The sequence below is a fragment of the Gossypium hirsutum genome, chromosome A06 (genome assembly GCF_007990345.1).
Source record: "Gossypium hirsutum isolate 1008001.06 chromosome A06, Gossypium_hirsutum_v2.1, whole genome shotgun sequence".
In the NCBI taxonomy this organism is placed as follows: Eukaryota; Viridiplantae; Streptophyta; class Magnoliopsida; order Malvales; family Malvaceae; genus Gossypium; species Gossypium hirsutum.
In genome coordinates this window covers 25,109,931-25,124,011 of record NC_053429.1, presented here as the reverse complement: position 1 = coordinate 25,124,011, position 14,081 = coordinate 25,109,931, and the positions used below count along the sequence as shown (strand labels likewise).

Sequence of the window (14,081 nt, the reverse complement as noted above, 5' to 3'; positions counted from 1 at the left end):
TTATGAAGAAGAACCGATTCGTATCCTAGCTCGTGAAGTGAAAGAGTTGCGAAACAAAAGGGTTCCGTTAGTAAAAGTGTTATGGCTCAAACACGGAGTCGAAGAAGCTACTTGGGAAACCAAGAATGCCATGAAAGAACGATACCCAAACTTATTTACCGGTAAGATTTTCGGGGACGAAAATATCTTAAGTGGGGGAGAGTTGTGACAGCCCAAAATTGACCCTAGTCGGGAAGTGGTTTCGGGACCGCTAAACCGAGTCACCGAAATGTTTGAATGTGATATTTATTGTCTAATTTGAATGTGATATTTATTGTCTAATATATGTAATTATGAATGTGTGAAAATTTCAAGCTTCGATTTAGTCGATTGCATGTGAATTCAGTTAGTAGGATTTGTGTGACACTTTTGAAATGTGATAGGCTAATCTATAAGGATCTAATAGTGCATGTAATAAAAAGGGAGGACTTGCATGTCAAATTTCCCCCTAATTAGGAGTATGGGTAATAAAGAAATGGAAAAAAAGAAAGAATGTGTGTGAGTGTTCCCCCCCATTGCCGTGAGTTGAAGAAAAGAAAAAAAAATTTCTTCATCATTTTTCATTTCTTTTGGCTGAAAATTCTAAGGAAGGAGGAAGGAGTTCTTGCTTCATGTTTGGTTTGGAAGAGGATTAGGAGGAGGTTTGGCCATACTTGTATCTAGATTAAGGTATGTTTGAGGTTGTGCCATGAGATTCATGCATGTTTTTAGTTGCTAGCTTGAGTTCTAATTAGCCCATGGTTCAAATCTTTGCTATGTCATGGGGATGATATTCGGCCTAGGTGGATTTTGTGTTAATGCCATTGCATGCTAAATATGAAGCTTTTTAATGATACATGTGATGGTGGATTGATGACTCTTGGATTTTCTTTTTAGCATTTTTGAGTGAGACATTAAGTTCTTTGTTTAACCATGACCAAAATTGAAATAGTATGGTGTTGTGATGTATTCGGCCATGGTATATCCATAAGTATGATTTATGCTTATTGCATGGTAGGTAAGATTTGTGTTTTGGATTTATGTTCATGTTTAGTTATAATCAACTTTGAGATTCGGCTCTTGCACATATATATATATGTTTGCACATGACGTATTGGTATGACATATACAATATCTCAAGGTATATATTTACATATGATGGTGTTTCGGTTATGGAGTACATGATGGATGCGTATTGAGTTATAATATGTAATGCATTAGTTAGTAAAAGGTATGCCATTTGTGTGTGGTATTGAGTATATAATTGGCCTCAACATAGACATGCATAATCGGCCACATGAATGAGTACATAGGTTGATGTGTTGTTCGGCCATAGGTAAGCATATTGAAGGCTTTATCTTGACTTAGAAAATTCGGCTAAGGAGAGTATTAACTAATGTGTTGAGTTTGATTCATGATTCCGTACATATGTGACTTTAATGTCTAATGAATATATGTGGGCCAAGTACCTTGAGTTCCTCTTTTCGATGCTCAAATGATTAAATCAATTTATTTGTTAAATTAAGCTCAAGAGCAAAGGGGAACTAAATTCGATAAAGGGAAGGAAAAAGTGGTCGAATAGCCATCGGAATCATTCGACAACATCCGAGGTAAGTTTTCGAGTAATGGGACTTAAATTATGATTCGATTAGATTATGTCTTAAGTAAATCAAAATCATGCTCTTGTATGTGGCTATTGAGCCGAAATTGTAAATGTGATAAGTGTCTTGTGTTTGAGCTTTGTTAATGAAAATGAAATATGAATGTGTCATGATTTATTGATATATGTGCATGGTTACTCGAATGATATCCGGGCTAAGTCCCGAAGGCTTTTGTGCTAAGCGACTACATCCGGACTAAGATTCGAAGGCATTTGTGCTATCGACTATATCCGGGCTAAGTCCCGAAGGCATTTATGCTAGTGACCATATCCGGGTTAAGACCCGAAGGCCTTGTGCGAGTGTTTATATCCGGCTAAACCCCGAAGATGCTTGATTTGGGAACGAGCGATCTTGCTATAAAAATTTAAATTAATACGCTCGTAAAATCCCAGCGATGAGGTATGTTTCGTGTGTGCTTTGAATTAGTTGATCCCTTACAAATCTGTATTCGCTCAGTCGATAAATGAGCTACCGGCCTTTGGCTAAGTTGATCTTTTGTGTATGAACATAAGGGTTGGTAATGTGAAGTAAGTATGATATTGAGAATTTGTGCATATGAAATTATCCATTTAGCTATATGAATGCTATACTTTTGTTGTGCTGGAATCCCTTGCTCAAAACTTACTAAGCATAAATTGCTTACTCCGTTTCTTTGTTTCTCTGTTTTATAGATTTTGGCTCGTCAGCTATCGGACTCGGGATTTTTGGAAGTCGAAGTCTCCTACACTATCAAAGCCCCCTTTTGGTACAATTTTGGTTGAACTTTGAAATGGCATGTATAGGACTACCCCTCTTGTTGTTGGTCATGTACCCATGGATTTTGTGTAAATTTGGATAGCCATGCGAAAATGGCTTATATACGTTTTTAGCATAGTACTATAATCGTTTTGTATGTTGATCACTAAGAGGTATGGAAATGTTTGGAAACGATTAGCCATTGGAATGGTTAATCATGATTATACTTTGTGCTATGTATGCAAAAAAAAGGGCTAATTGAATTATGGAAACTATGAAATAGGTAAAGTCTACCTTAAAGGCAGATGCTGATAGCAGGAGCGATGTGGATGTGAAAATCACTAAAAATAGTAGGAATGGAATTAAATAGTGAATAAATTATGTAAATGAACCTTGATGAATCTACTTTCATATGGAAGAAACGAAACGGTCATATGAGTTGTATGTTAAGAGATATTTAGGTTTTCGTGAAACAGGGCGAGAACGGTTTCTGGATTCCCTTTTCTGAATTTTGGAAATTCATTATAAATTAACCAGAGATAATTAGGAGTCATGCCATATATTTATAGATTCCTCTTTGAGTCTAGTTTGTATAAAAACAAACAGCATCAGTATTGAAGCCCTGTACAGGGAGATATCCAAGTCGTAATGCGCGAAGGTCAGTGTAGTCGATCCCTGTAACATGGGAGACTTTAACTAATAAACTGTACTAATTGGCCCGACCAAAAATTATAGAAAAAATTTTTAGATGCATATATGAGTCTAGTTTCAGGGAAAAATCACGAAACTGATTTTGGAGTTGCGGAACTCAAGATATGATTTTTAAGGTGATAGTGACACAGTTAGCCAGCTGTCTGGAAATTTTTAAAATGAACTGTGCTAGTAAATGAATTAAGTCGGTCAGCACCTCGTGTTCGACTCCGGCAACGGTCTCGGGCACGGGGTGTTACACCAGGTATGCATCTACGCCTTTAACTATAAGCTTCTTTGTGGGTAATATCGAAATAATGCTTCCTGCCAAACTGGTCTACACGTTAGGCAATAACACTTCTTTTCCTTCTGCAGTTAAAAGACAAATGGCTCTAGTTGGACAGTCTACCACAGCATTGTGTCCAGTTAGCTAGTCCAACCCAAGGATAGCATTGAACTCACAAAAACTTAGCAGCAATAAATCTGCCTCTATGAACTTTGTACATATGTATGAATGGGTTGACCTATGGTATATTAATACATGAATTTCATGTCCTAATAAGAAAAATTGACCCATAATAACCTCTAGTAAGTTTGCATATTCCTTAGTCTTCATCACATAAGCTCTGGTAGAAACCCCGGAGGTGGGCTTAGTGTAGCTCTTCCTTCAAGTTCCCTGTATTGATCCTGACATTCCAACTATTTCAAATCTTGCCTTGCACTGAGTATTTGGAGCCCTACTTACGAATTGTTCCAAGACGATATCAGCCTTTAAGGGGCAGTCCTTAATCTAATGATCCATTAATCCACAAGCAAAACAATCCTCTTTTCTGTTTCCAGTAGTCACATCAATGATTTCTTCCATAGTGCTTGCATACAAGATCCCTCATCACCCTAGATCCTCCAGTACTCGCCATTGAGGTGGCTTGTCGTATGCCTCCTTCCCATCATAAACTCAAGGGTGGAAAATCCCACATTGGAGTAGAGAAGCTTTTATCTTTCGATCTCTTGAAATTTGTTGAGAGTGGTGGACTAAAGAATCCCTATTTCATTCTTTTCCTATCTTGTCCTTTATTCATTTCTTAAATAATTGTTTCCATTTTCTAAGCCTTAGTTGTCATGGCTGCTAAACTTTGGACTTCTAATGCTGCTAAACATCAGGTTGACATACCTTTCTCTGAACTTCGTCAAGAAAAACTCCTAATCGATCTGTTCTTCTAGGGTTACACTTACCAACGTTTCCCACCATTAATATGTTTCCCCTTCCAATAAGGAAACGATGCATAATAGACTATTAGTCGACGTACATGTCAGTTCTGTAATCACTCTGCCCATGCGTGATAGCCATTGTTCTGTTGCAGTAAGGTCATCACTTTTATCATTAAGAAATTATTTAGCATCACGTTTACAGATTTCTCTCTCGGAATCTCCTTTAAATTGATTGGTGGCTGGTGCCGGAGGTGTAGGAGGAACTGGTTGTACCATCTAAAGTTAATGTTGTTATGGTTGGGGTGTTTGGGTTGTCCCTATGAACTAGTAAAACATCTAGCTCATTATTATGATGAAAACTGTATGAAAAGCATTTTTGGTCACACCCGAATCAATTGCAGGAGCTTGTCCTTGCTCTAGCGGTACATGACTCTCAATTTCTTCTCCTGTTGCTTCTCTTGAGCTTTCAAACTTAACAACAACAAAACTTAAATATATCAAAACCACAGGAACTAAGCCAGAGATATAACATGCATGGTGGGCATAACTTAATCCTTGGTTTTCCAAGAATCCTCTAAACCTAAGCTTTGATACCAAACACTAGTAACACCCATTAGCTTGTTAGGAAGACATGCTGTATACCAAACAACCAACAGTCCACCCATCAAACTAGGGCGTTACTAACAAATTCAAAACCCTGAACTTGTTTCAAAGTTTGACAAAAATAGTTATAAGGATTTCCTATTATGTTAAAACTTTAATCCTTTTGATCACTTGATTTCGTGATAAGTTTTAAATATTTATAATTAATCGTTCTTGAAACTAACTATTATCGTGATGTAGGCAAGTGTACCTATCGAACAGTAGTATAGTTTTAGCAAGATTGGATTGTCGAACCTAAAGGAACTAAAAGTACTAATAATGACTGTCTTTTTATTATCTAGCCTAAGAATAAAGAGGTTTTGTTTTTAACTAACTAATTGTCTAAACTAAGAATTCACAAAGAATGGAATTGGGGAATTGCTTTTGGGAAAATCGATTGAATTGAGACAATACCTAAGGAAAAATCCACCTAGACTGTACTTGTTATTCAGGCTCCGAATCGGACGATTTATTCATTTAACTTGTTCCGTAGAGATCCCTAAGTTATGTTATTATCCCTATTCAAGACTAATAACGTCTAATCCCTAGATTGAATAATTGAGACCTTTCTCTAATTAACACTCTAGGGTTGCATTAACTCGATCTATAGATCCCCTTATTAGGTTTCACCCTAATCCAGAAAAATCTTATCACCCTATGTCTAGATGAGCAATCAACTCTGCTTAATTATTACAAATGTACTCTTAGACAAGGTCTATTCCTCCTCTGAATAAGAGTTTATCTTGAATCAGTATCCTGGGATATCAAAGCAAGAATTAAGAACACATAATTAAGAACAAGTTAAATATTTATCATACAATTCAGAAAATAATTACAAGATTCGTCTTAGGTTTCATTCCCCTTCGGTATTTAGGGGATTTAGTTCACAACTAAATAAGAAAACATCTCAGAATAATAAAGAATACAAAACATAAAGAAAACTCAAAACTCCTGAAGGGGAAATTAATGAGAGATCTTTAGTCTTGATGATTAATTTGGCTTCTAAGATAGATCAATCGGCTTTCTTGGAATAATTCCTTACCCCCTATTCTCCGTCTCCATTTTCTTCCTCCTCTAGGGTGTATTTATAGGCTTTGGAATTCTTAAGAGCCCTCAAAATTAGCCTTTTCTGAATTGGACTCAACTTGGGCTCGGCAGGGACATGCCCGTGTGACACGCCCGTGTGTGATTATTTTAGGCCGTGTTTGAGCCTGTTAGAATGGCACGGGCATGTGTTATACCCATGTGAGTCATGCTTCAATTCTGCCAAATTGACACGGCCATGTGGGCTACCCGTGTGAGGAAGTCCAGGCCGTGTTGATTTCGTACTTTAGCCCATTTTCTCTGTTTTTGTCCCATTTCTCGTTCCTTTCGCTCTACTATGCTTTCCTAAGTATAAGACATGAAATTAAAGCATTAGGAGCATTGAATTCACCAATCGTAATGGAAAATCATCTATAAAATGCATTAAAAAAGGGGTAAAAATATGTATAAATTACGGTTTATCAAATACCCCCACACTTAAGCATTTGCTTGTCCCCAAGCAAAATTCTCAACTCATAATCAAAATAAATTCTTCTCAATTTATAATTTATATCGATAATATCTCAAAATAATCCATAGGTAATCATACATTGAGACTTCAACTAAAAGAACATAAAAGTTTCAAACATTCCAAGTTGAGTATTCAATCATGTGTCTCCCCTCATCTAAGTAATTACCTTTGATTCAAAATATCACAGAGTTTCATATCCTCACTAAAGATTCACTCAAATCACTTGAGGTGTTTAAGGACAATAAATGAAGCACTCAATAGTCAATAATGAAAAGTCATTACCATAGGCTTGCATGAAAATCAAATCTCCACCACTATAATTTAAGATGATACATCAATCAAAAGGTCTTTAAAGGGTTGTAATGAGGCTTGGTTAGGGGGTGTGGTCACAAGCTGAAAGAAAGGGTTAGAATCGAGATTGAATCGAAAAATTACTTAGCTAGAAAAAATATTTAATCATCACTTGCATACAACAAAGTTTTTCTCAGACTATGGAATTTAAATACTGAAGCTTACAAACAGAAGATCACTACGAATATGTATACATGTTTTTTTTTAAGAATAAGTTAAATAACATAGACTAACTATTAAGAGCGAGACATAGCTAAGCAATTTATTCAACTCAAATCTCGACAAAAATAGGGATTAATTTAGGAGATTTCAGCAATAATGGGTTAAAGGTTAATATTAAGGGTAATATAACAAATGGCTCGTTAGGCTCAAGCGGGTTTAGTAGGGGTTAATTATGGAGGTAGGCTTCTCATGGCATGAGTGGGTTAATCCTAAGTGCCTTAATCATTTTGACATATCAAATCAAATAGTGTGGTCTCAACATGTATAATCAAGCAAGTTCTGGAATAACAGTTCAATACTGATGCACTCAAAGAATAATAAAAGTGAGCATGAAAGAATTAATAGATGCTCAACAAGCTCAAAAATCTCACAAAAATTATGGCTTTTTGATGTTTAAAACTTGTGAATCCCATCTCAAAGTAATACCTAAATTTTGGGGAAACAACCTAAAATTTTAAATTCTTAAAAATAAACTTGTCATGCTTGATTCTCTAATGTCTTAAAGTTTAAACAATCAATGCATAAATTCCTATGTTTTAATTCAAGATATATCAATTAAAATCATAAATCAATAAAAATTTATCCTAAATATGATATGAGAACTTTTCTAGAGAACAAGGCAGTTATTCAGGGATTTTTCTGATAATGAAATAAATGCCCCCCACACTTAAGATGTACATTGCCCTCAATGTACAAAGATAGATATTAGAATAAAAATAAGATAGGGAGTGAAGCGAAACTTCCTGTATGATGAATTCCTCGAACTGGAGTTTTGGAGAGTGATCGGTTGGAGAGTGGAGGAGGATACTCCGGCAGTCATAGAGGTTCATTAGTCCATAAGTCCTGCACCAAAAGAATATTATATCTAGTGGTAGCTATGGTCGTGGTCGATCAGGACATGGCAGTTGTGGAGAACCTTTCCCGGTGGAGTTTTTAGTTCCTATGCGATGATTAGCTTTAAGAGCTCTATATAACTGTGATAGGATCAGGAACTTTTTAGGGGATATTAGGAAGAATAATTATTCATAAAGAAATAACCGAAATTGATAATTAAAAATAAAATTTTAAAATCTAATCAAAATAAAAAGTAGTTTTAATAAAAATTAAAAACATAAAATAATAAATAAATATTTTTAAACATCTTCATCGCTGGATAGTTTGCAAGGTGGGACTAGCGATGAGATGTGGAGGTGCTGACAAATTTGCTGTAGAGTGGCATCAATGTTGTCAAATCATTGAAAACACTACTGCTTGAACCGAGTGAGGTAATCAGAGATGTCAGCATATGAAGCCGCCACATGAACTGGACGAGAGGGTGGTGGTAGCTGAGTCAGTGGCTTCTCGTGTTGCAGAGGGACATCATCAGGAACATCCTTGTAAGCCTTCTCCTTGGTAGATTGGGTGAGACGATATTGAAGAGGGTAGGTTCCTCGACACCTCTCAATCATCCTCATGCTAATCGTGCTCGAGATGCCTTGTGGAGACATCTGGCCGATGAAGTTCAAAGACGATTCTTGGGCCTCAGTGTCGAGCCAATCGTGTCACATAGGGGCCAATGGAGATGACCCCCTTCCTATGCTGCTCCATCTGGTGCTGAATTACAAGTGTGATGAAATAGGAAAGGTCGATGACTGCCCATGCGACATACACCATAAAAAGCAGGCGTCGTGAGTGTTGACAACGCCAGTGCTCTCTCGCCTTCCTGTAATCGTGTGAGCCATAATGGCGTGTAGGTACCTCAGGGAAGGTGGAAGAACTGATGCCTTGGAGCGGCTAGGATTGTAGGAGGCAGCGCCAATGGCAAAAGTGTGCCAGCACTTCAAGGGAGAGAAGTGTATGTGGCGAGTGAGAGCATGTAGTTCATCCTCCTCCTTGAACTCCTCCATATTAGGTCCAGTGCAGCACCGAACTCTGGGATGCTTAGCTGGTGGATTAATCTACCTAGGCAAAATTGGGCCGTACTGGGATCATCGTAGTTCGTCATTACGGTCTGAAGATGGAATGTTGAGCATAGTTCCATCGTGAGCTAAAGGTTTGTTGGCTCGATGATCCCAAAGAACAGCTCCCAAGGGTCGGTGATTTGGAGGGCCCAAATCGCATCAGCCATCTGAACTTATTCTATGGCAGCCTAGTCGATGCAGCAGCCCGTAATTAAAGGTTGAGCCCGAAGTATTTGGAAAAGCTCTTCTTGGGGCCCTCGGGAGAACTGCAGGAGAGGGTAACGAATTTTCGTGATAGGACCCGCGGAAGATGATGCTCCCTTCTTCTTCTTTGAGATAGGTAGGCGGTTTTCTTTCCTCGTCAAGACAACATGGTACCTGCATCAAGTCATCTTAATGAGTGGTCAAAGTAAAATGAAGACAATTTTCAAATAAAAAGCCGAATTTCAGCCGCAACTACTAATATTAACCAAACATAACCAACATAATAATTTCATGACATTATCATTGTAATGGCATGAGAATGCGCATAGTAATGGCATGCGTATGACAAAAGAGTGAGGCTTTCCTAACAACTTGTTTTAACATGAGATGTATGATAAATAATCTAAGAATGCAAATGATAGAATAATGAGCAAAATGAAAAATAGCTCAAAAGATATGAACATTATGTTGATAATAAGCATTAGAAATAAGTAAAATAGAAGTGAAAGGAGTAAACAAATGCTAGGGGAGAGAGATTGAGCGTCAAAAATGGAGTGGGAAGCGGCGCAAGGGCGTGGCAGGGAAGGCGTGTGGACTTAGAGCGGTTAGGGTTAGGGGTTTTTAGTGGGGAAGACAAAAAATAGTGCAGGGTATTTATAGATTTTGGGGCACACGGCCAAGTAACACGCCTGTGTTCCCCAATTTTCGCCCGTGTGTTTCGCGTTTTTCCTATTTGGGCACGTCTAAAATTTAGTACACGCTCGTGTTCCTTGGGCATATAGGTGCACACGGCCGTTTTGAATGACTGTGTCTAGCTTCGTTCGCTTCTCCCACACCCATATATGTAAGGTCCACACCCGTGTTAATTTAACAGGTTCGACTACGGGTACTAGACACGGGTGTGTCGAATGCTAGTGCTAGTTTCTCAGTTTTAACCACGGGTCTTCCACACGGGCGTGTCACACACCCATGTTGTTTTGGCAGGTTCAACCACGGCCATGTGGTATGGCCATGGCATTTTATCGTAGCTCGTGGTAGGGAAATTTTTGCCCCTATTTTCACACAGCCCTAAGCACGCCTGTGTGCTTGGCCGTGTCTTGGTGGAAAAGCCTGTATTCAAGATCTCTATTAGCAAGTTAGGTGTTAAATACTAAAATTTATAGAAATTCATATTGTTGGTGTTCGGGTTGCCTCCCGAGAAGCACTTATTTATAGTCTAAGCTCAACTTACCTCTCCGTTGAATGATCATGGTGGTTTGAGGAGATTATATTCCTCATTCCTGCTATTAGTCTCATTAAAATAAGGTTTTAAACAGGTGTTGTTTACCTTAAAAGTGTCGAACTTGGGATGACTCACCTCGACCGTACCGAATGGGAAAATACTGAGTACCGTGAGAGGGATTTTGTCATTCGATGTGGTAGTGACAATGTGAGGATCAGCGGCATCTAAGAAGACTTTATCTCAAACCTTAAGTTGATTTGGAAAGGTATTGAGCTCTTTCTGTCGTAGATTCAGTTTGTTGGGTGTTCTTAGTTTATGCATCCGCCATTCATCTAGCTCCTCTATTTGTAGCCTTCGATCTTCATGAATAGGTCCTCTATTATTGCTTGAGAATGGCTCATGTACTTCCTCCAAACTTATTTCCTACAAAGAAGGTTGCACTATATTGTTAGTTTTAGTAGAATGGTTTAGACGATCACCTTCAATTTCCATTGTGTTGTCAGAATTGCGAGCTTGAAGGGTTAATGTTTCATCTCCCACACGGAGTGTGAGTTCACTGGTGCCAACATCAATAATTTTTTTAGCAGTTACTAAAAAAAGGCCTTCCTAGAGTTAAAGGAGTGTTGTTATCCTCCTCTATGTCTAGAACAATGAAATCAACGGGAAATATAAATTTATCGATATTAACTAGCACATCTTCAATAATACCCCTAGGGAATCTTATAGTTTTATCTGCTAATTGAATGCTCATCCAAGTCTGTTTGGGTTTCTCAAGACCTAGTTGCTCAAACATTTTGTAAGGCATGACGTTGATACTAGCCCCTAAATCAGCTAATGCATTATTAACAACTAAACTACCAATTAAGCAAGGAATCATAAAACTCCCTGGATCTTTTAGTTTGCTCGGTAGCTTATTTTGCAGAATAGCTGAGCACACTGCATTTAGCTCCACATGAGACACCTCGTCCAACTTCCACTTATTTGCTAAAAGCTCCTTTAAAAATTTCATTGCGTTTGGCATCTGCGATAGCGCTTCAATAAACGGTAAGTTAATGTGTAATTTTTTTTAAAAGTTTAAGGAATTTACCAAATTGTTCATCTGAGCAGTCTTTCCTTGTCGCGTTGGGGTATGGCACACGAGGTTTATATTCGACATTTACTGATTTATTTTCATTTTGATCTACCTCACCTTGACCCTTGCTTACCACAGTTTCTTGCCTTGGTTCAAGCTCAGGCTCAACAAATCCATCTTCATCTTGAACATTAATTGCGTTGAACTGTTCCGTTGGGTTAGGTTCAGTATTACTTGGCAAGCTACCTTGTGGTCATTCAGAGATTAATTTGGAAAGCTGGCCTATCTGAGTTTCGAGCCCTTGGATCGACGCTTGTTGATTTTTAAGTGTTGTCTCGGTATTCTGCAAACTAGTTTCTGACATTGATATAAACTTTGAGAGCATCTCTTAAAGGTTCGACTTCTTTTCCTGTTGGTAGGGTGGTTGTTGGTAGCCTAAAGGTGGTTGTGGTCTTTGATTTCCTTGATCGCCCCACGAGAAATTGGGGTGGTTCCTCCAACCTGCATTGTAAGTGTTACTATATGGATTGTTTTGAGGTCGAGGATTATTACCCACGTAATTTAATTGCTCATTATCCATGTTGTCGCCATAGGTTTGGTATTCCGAATGGCTTGTTCCACCTCCACTTGCTTCGCACTGCATTACTGGGTGAACCTGTGAAGAACTAAGGAAACCATCAATTTTCTTATTCAAGAGTTCTACCTGATTAGAGAGCATGGTGACTGAATCGACGTTATAAACACCGGCTGTTTTCGTTGGCTTTGTCCTCATGACTTGCCACTGATAGTTATTCAATGACATCTCCTCTATGAACTCATAAGCATCTTCAGGTGTTTTATTATTGATGGTTCCGCCAGTAGCTGCGTCAACCATTTGTCGAGTCGAAGGATTCAGGCCATTATGGAATGTTTGAACCTGAAGCCAAAACGGTAACCCATGGTGAGGGCACCTTCTCAGTAAGTCCTTGTATCTCTCCCATGCATCGTAGAGTGTTTCTAAATCCATCTACACAAAAAAAGATATATCATTACGTAATTTAGCTGTTTTAGCAGGCAGAAAATATTTTAGTAAAAATTTTTCGGTCATTTGTTCCCAAGTAGTAATTGACCCTCGTGGTAACGAGTTCAACCACTGTTTAGCTTTGTTCCTCAATGAAAATGGGAATAACCAAAGACGAATGGCATCATCAGAAACACCATTAACTTTAAATGTATCGCATAGTTCAAAGAAGTTTGCTAAGTGAGCGTTGGGATCCTCATCCTGCAAACCATCAAACTGAACAAATTGATGTATCATTTGAATAGTTTTAGGTTTTAGTTCAAAAATATTTGCTGCTACAGTAGGTCTAACTATTCTCGATTCAGTTCCTATTAAAGAAGGTTTAGCATAATCATACATAGTGCGTGAAGAAGGATTTTGATTAAACGCAATTGCAGGAGGTAGCTGATTGTCTTGGTTTTCAACCATCTCTTCGGTTGGGGGTTGAGTATCGTCCCCTTGCTTGTTTTCTATGTATCTTAAGCTTCGCCTTATTTCTCTTTGGTTTCTGCGAACTATGCGATCGATGTAGTGGTCCTGACGGATTTCTTCTACTCATAAACTATAAAAACCTCCTAAGAGAAAGTAAATTAATAAATAATAATAATAAATAAAATAAAATTAATTTGCAAGAAAAATAAATGGCTAAAGTAATAAAAATTGAATGTTCCTAATATCTTAGTTCCCCGGCAACGGCGCCAAAAACATGATCGCTTGATTTCGTGATAGGTTTTAAATATTTATAATTAATCGTTCTTGAAACAAACTATTATCGTGATGTAGGCAAGTGTACCTATCGAACAGTAGTATAGTTTTAGCAAGACCGGATTGTCGAACCCAAAGGAACTAAAAGTACTAGTAATGACTGTCTTTTTATTATCTAGCCTAAAAATAAAGAAGTTTTGTTTTTAACTAACTAATTGTCTAAACTAAGAATTCACAGAGAATGGAATCGGGGAATTTTTTTTGGGAAAATCGATTGAATTGAGACAATACCTAAGGAAAACTCCACCTAGACTGTACTTGTTATTCTGGCTTCGAATCGGACGATTTATTCATTTAACTTATTCCGTAGAGATCCCTAAGTTATGTTATTATCCCTATTCAAGACTAATAACGTCTAATCCCTAGATTGAATAATTGAGACCTTTCTCTAATTAACACTCTAGGGTTGCATTAACTCGATCTATAGATCCTCTTATTAGGTTTCACCCTAATCCGATAAACTCTTATCACCCTATGTCTAGGCGCGCAATCAACTCCGCTTAATTATGACAAATGTACTCTTAGACAGGGTCTATTCCTCCTCTGAATAAGAGCTTATCTTGAATTAGTATCCTGGGATATCAAAACAAGAATTAAGAACACATAATTAAGAACAAATTAAATATTTATCATACAATTCAGAAAATAATAACAAGATTCGTCTTAGGTTTCATTCCTCTTAAGTATTTAGGGGATTTAGTTCATAACTAAATAAGAAAACATCTCAGAATAATAAAGAATACAAAACATAAGGAA

General features: G+C 37.7%; 1 non-coding gene across 1 annotated transcript; it reads left to right on the top strand.

Annotated features, from left to right (window-relative positions):
• Positions 1 to 12,453: 12,453 nt before the first annotated feature.
• Positions 12,454 to 12,560, top strand: LOC121231690 (small nucleolar RNA R71). Its single transcript, XR_005929746.1, has one exon. It is a non-coding gene; the product is annotated as a small nucleolar RNA R71 (small nucleolar RNA).
• The last annotated feature ends 1,521 nt before the right edge of the window (positions 12,561 to 14,081 follow it).